The sequence below is a fragment of the Diadema setosum genome, chromosome 6 (genome assembly GCF_964275005.1).
Source record: "Diadema setosum chromosome 6, eeDiaSeto1, whole genome shotgun sequence".
NCBI lineage: Eukaryota > Metazoa > Echinodermata > Echinoidea > Diadematoida > Diadematidae > Diadema > Diadema setosum.
The window spans coordinates 13,051,130-13,057,014 of NC_092690.1; the positions used below are offsets into that span (position 1 = coordinate 13,051,130).

At 36.4% G+C, this 5,885-nt stretch overlaps 1 pseudogene; it reads right to left on the reverse strand.

Annotated features, from left to right (window-relative positions):
* Positions 1 to 1,907: 1,907 nt before the first annotated feature.
* On the reverse strand, positions 1,908 to 3,532 carry LOC140229851 (uncharacterized; annotated as a pseudogene).
* Positions 3,533 to 5,885: the final 2,353 nt, after the last annotated feature.

Below are 5,885 nucleotides of genomic sequence, written 5' to 3' on the forward strand. Positions count from 1 at the left end.
TTTCTAGTTTTAATCTCATCTTCTCTTTCTCCATTTCCAATTTCGCAAGCTCAAGCCGTGTTTGATCTGAAATTTGAGCTCGATCTGGAGTGTCAATTTCTTCTTTGAGCTCCATGTGACCAGCTACTAAGTCAAGAATTTCTGCCTTTCTTACACCTTGTGGAACATCTACATTTAAATGCTGTGCAATGGCGGTCAAATCACATTTGCGTAACCTTTGCAAATCTTTGAGGGACAAATCTGTCCTCTGAACAAATGCCTGAACATCCATTGTACTGATTGACATTGTCACAATGTATACACACAATATACAATTGAACAATCAACTCAACTGGTATTTTGTCTGTACCAATATTCTGGATTCCGGAACATTCCAAATTCTAAGTTTTGGCTTTAAATTCACTTCTCGGACACAAGCCCCCAATTTGGTTACGACTATTATATGTGAGAATGATCGCACAAAGGAAACAATCAACTAATGTTCGGGCGGTTTATTAACAGTGATATCGTGGATACAGACTCGTAATCGGTTTTCACATCAGTACAATAATGATCAATAAAACAATTATAAATCAATAGTGGAATCACTTACACGTATCTGATATCAGAAAATCCTTTAATTGAGAAGGTCCAAATGCAATGTTCGATGCACAAATGAATAATCCTTGACGTGCCGATGAATGATTCCTCCGGCGTAACTCCAGAGGCACAGGTTGCATTAATCCACAGTATAAATCCGGGGTAAAATCCACGATATATGTTCACGGCGAAACGCGCAGAATCCAAACGTTGTGACGACCACGTCCAGTTGATGCGTTGAATGATGATTCACTTTATAATGTCCAGCAAGGAATCCAGCCCGTCACAGCTTTGCCGTAACAATGTCCGTTGACACTAAAACATGGAGTCTATCTCCAATGTAGGCAAATTAATTCTCTGCAGGCAAAATGTCTCCCAGGCCTTATCTCCACAAACACAGTTTGTATAGCAGGTCAGCAGGTAACACAGGACTGACTATATAACAAGTCGCTTCAGAGCCAGAAGTGACGTAACTCTCAGAGCAGAGGTGTTGGGTACTCTGCCTACCTCAGAATTTCTCCGGCTTATATACTATCCATTCACCCCTTTCTAGTACATTCTGTAATTTTCTCCAACCTGGGGCCACATACCTGAACATACTAGCAAGTCCAAATTCCAGGAATCCTGGATGACTCACTGCCTAACTATGTGCATAACATCATTGCCAAAATTAACTACCAATCACATTGGGCTACAAGGGCAGTGCCTCACTCAGCCAGCACTTCCTAGAATTTTCTGGAATGGGTTAAATCATTCTAGATTGGGTGAGCTATAATGTATTTCCTATCACATGCATACATGTACTGTAGCTACATTGTATACCACATAGAAAATTCTCCACTGATCTGGTCAGCCTGTATGTACTATATCTATATCATATAGAATGTTCTCCATTATTCTGGTCACCCGTGTACATACACATTAAAACAACCATGCATACAGCCTCGATACATGTACATAACTACTTGTGTGTACATTTGTGACAGATATATGACAGACATATATATATATATATATGTATATATATATATTAGATTTTATTCGACTCTTCCGACTCCATTCCGGAGTACAACATACGAGGTATACGAGAGTACCTCACATAAATACAAGATACGGGGTACGAGAGTAGAACACATAAATGCAAGATACGGTTATTACAATATCAAAGAATACATGTTTGAGATATATTACAATGATGAATATAAAATAGTGTATATCTACTAAACATTTATACAGTGATATACAAATTGGCAAGCAAGGTTAACTAATCGTATGAACCATACGACCAAACAATCGTGACATAATTATATATAACTACAAAATATGTACTAGAGATCGAGTATCACTGGATGCTTAATTTTTCTACCACTACGAGATACAATATTTTCTTTCTTGACTACAGTACACTCAACATGTTCAGGCTTCTGCAAATTTGCAAAATATGACATATCAGCCTCACAAATAATACTAATCTTTTAAGCTGTCCTAAATACGAACATGAAAATAATCTGGACATGTGTACTGAGCAAGGACGTTTAACCAAATAATGATTGCTTAAATATAACTGCCTTTCCTTTTCAAAGAAGGGGCATACGAAAACATAGTGAAATTCGTCACCTGTTTCATGTCTCTCACAACAAGGGCATTGAACATCCCTTTCATCAAATGACTGTACAAATCTTCTATTATTAACTGGCAACTGATTTGACCTACATCTAAAACGGCTCAATGAAATTCTATCCCTCTTATTCAACTGGACTAAATACCTTTCAAAGAGACTATTCGTCTTAAAAATACTATGATTTAAACATACTCTATTTGACCAAACTTTTGACATCAAATCCTGTTTGGACATATCACTTAATCTCAGCTTCAAGGTGCTCAATATCCAGTTATTACTAAATCCTTCCCCTTTTCTTAGCCATACAACACCAAGACCAGCATTGTTTAAAATTTCCTCAATATGAGATATCCACTTGAATACAAAGGTCGTGTCCTGTTGACTTATTAATCTTTGGAGTGTATTAAACCTGAATGAATATTTACCAGAAGAACCCTTTATGATCCTCAGCCAGAAGCTAACCATACGATATTTAACAGTATTAGCCAGTCGTGTTCTCCCGGTTTCTGCATATACCATACAATCTGGTGTAAATTTATTTACACATAACAACGATTTCAAGAATTTCCTATGAAAATTTTCGATTCGACTCAAATCCTCAAAACCCCAAACTTCACACCCGTACAATAGTATTGGTAACACTAACTGATCAAACAGTTCGCATTGAATATCCACAGGCAGCTTGAGTTTCTGAACCTTTAGTGACATAGAAAAAAGTGCTTTCCTTGCCTGTTACACCTGTTATTAATAGCCTTCTTAAAACTTCCATTGTAATGAAATTGAATACCTAAATAAACAAAATCATCCACTACATTAAGTTTGTCTTCACCAAAACTGAACAATGGAAAGTTACGTACTTTGCCTCTTGAGAAAATCAGGACCTTAGTTTTTGTAGTATTGACATTTAACTTCCAATCTATACAATATCGATGCAATGCATTCAACACTGTTCAAAGCCAACTGAAGCTCTTCTGCACTGTCGGCTAAAATACAAGTGTCGTCTGCATACAACAATGTATATAAATGTATAAAAAGATCCTCACTGACTTCTTTGTCTAAAATATCAACACAAACTTTTTCAAACAAAAACTGTAGTCCCTTGAAACGACAACTCAAAAACGATTCAAAATCATTGAAATATATTGCAAAAAGCAGAGGCGATAAATTTTCACCCTGCCGTACACCAACATTACACTGAAAAGCCTCAGAATGTTGACCATCTACTAATACACAAGATTTGGCTTGAGCACACATATTCTTTATAACTGTAAACACCTTACCATCCACCCCAGACCTCAACATTTTATGCCAAAGTGATACCCTATCAACCATATCACAGGCTTTCTTAAAATCAATGAATGCACAATAAATTCGCTTGCGTTTAAACAAATATATATCAATTAAAGTTTTCAAAACAAAGGCGTGATCCATTATAGGATATCCAGCTCGAAAGCCAGCTTGTTCTTCCCCATGCATACCTTGATTATTAAGGTAAGTTGTTATCCTATGATTCAAAATAGAAGTGAATAACTTCCCCAAGCAGCTTAAAAGCGTTATTCCACGATAATTATCTGGGTCTGTATCCCTTCCCTTTTTCTTAAAAATTGGTATCATAGTACCGAGACACCAGTCTTTTGGAACTACACCACTTTCCAAAATTATATTAAAGTAAACTGTAATACAATCCAAAACACGACTTAGACTTGGGGTCCGAAACTTATGTGGGAAAAATAATTTCGCGGACCGGATGGTATAATCTTGTAAAGGTTTGGGCAAAGTCTCCAAAAAGTGAAGTATTCATCTATTGTCTTGAGATGGGTCAGTACTCGGCTGATGTCATCCAAGGACCTTCTATGAGACGTAAGGGCAAGATCATCTGCACGAGCAAACTTCCTACATGAAATGATTGTCATGTCACCGTGTATATGTTATAAAGGAGTGGAGTTAGTTTACAGCCACCCTGGAGGAGGCCATCATTCAGAGTCCTATATAACACATCTTCTTTTTTGGATGAGAGAATTGAAAAGTTTGTATAATATCCCTTTCAGATAATGTAGAATAGGACAATTATTTGGAAATTTCATTTGTGTCATCACCTAAGATCCAGCTTCAGTAAATCAGAGTAATATTATGATGTTGAACATCTCAAGGCAAATAAGTGTCAATGTTCATTATCTAATGATTCTGATTAACGGTCTTGATGTTGGCGTCAATTCAGAGTTTTGGTGTTTTTGTTTTCCCAATACCTAGGGAAAAATCCAGATTGAGGTAGCAAATTTAGATGTTTTACTTTTTACCTTTTTGTTGGTAACATCCTTCTGATTTCTAATCAGCACCCAAATTGATGAACATTGTAGCTGCATGACAGAAAAAAAAAAACATTTGTTTATTTCCATGTATATTTTGTCGTTCATATTGTACAGGGATGTGTACAGGGGAGTGGCAATCATTTTGAAGTTTTGTATTAAGAAGACAGGCCTACAAACATTACATTTTCTGCTTGTTTGTTTGCTTGCTTGTTTTGCTAGTGGCACTCATCAGAGTTGCATTGCACATGCAAAACTTGATAACAGTGTAGGTTTTTCTGTAAACGACACGAATAAGACATTAAGAGAGCATGATTTGGAAACTTGATGATTTGAATATTCATAACATTGGTCAAGAGGTGTTTGCCTTAAAAAAATGGAATTTCGAAATGTCATATATTCGTGTATCATCCTCCTCAGTAGACACCTTACACACTTATCACTTCGTTTAAGATATTTTATTATTTTCTCTTTGTACGACTACATCTTTTTGCTAAAAGACCTAACTTTATTTTAATTTCAGATGAACAAACCTTCGGCATAGCATTTCTTTATAGAAAAGTAACGCTTTTCATTTTTGGACTAATGGACCTCTTGATGACCACCTTTTATTGTATTTTCCCATTCGCAAGTACTCCTTTTTCTCGTTCGAATTAATGGACCTCAGTCATTTTCGGATCTACGAACCTTCGTAATAACCAACCTTCAGAATAACTAATCTTCGAAATCACTAACCTTCAGAATAGCGTGTCTTCGGAATAACGAACTGGAACCAATTTGTCAGTCGTGACAAATTTGCAAGTCTAGATCATATGACTTGTTTGTGTGTATATCCTTAAATATCGATATTTCACCATCTATCATAATGTCTTTTTATTCACTGGTACTGGCCTATTCACAATGTAATTCCTTATAGAATTCAATCTTTTAATTGACTGCGAGACAAGAATAATGAATACCACAATAAAATACTATTCACCATCATCACTCTCAAAACAGGATGAAACTTAAAAAACCACACACACAAAAAATAATAAAAAAATGGCGCCGACGGCAAAACTGTGCAAAGATAAATATCTGACTTTGGCATCAAGGCAATGTGTCTAGCGCCATCTAATCAACCACACGGAACCATAAATGAAATGGAAAGTCACAATCTGCAATGACAATTACAATTTCAATGGTCAGTAAACATCATACAAAAGCATGCGCACCACTGAAACTCTCAGTTCTCGATCTCGCCCCTAATACAAAAGGTCAGGTACGGTAATCTTGAAGGGTTCAGCGAACGAGACAAAATTGAGGCAACGTTCATGGCATAGTCATTTCGACACAAAGTTCCCTTTAGTTGAGTAGTACGATACGGATTCACCTACAAA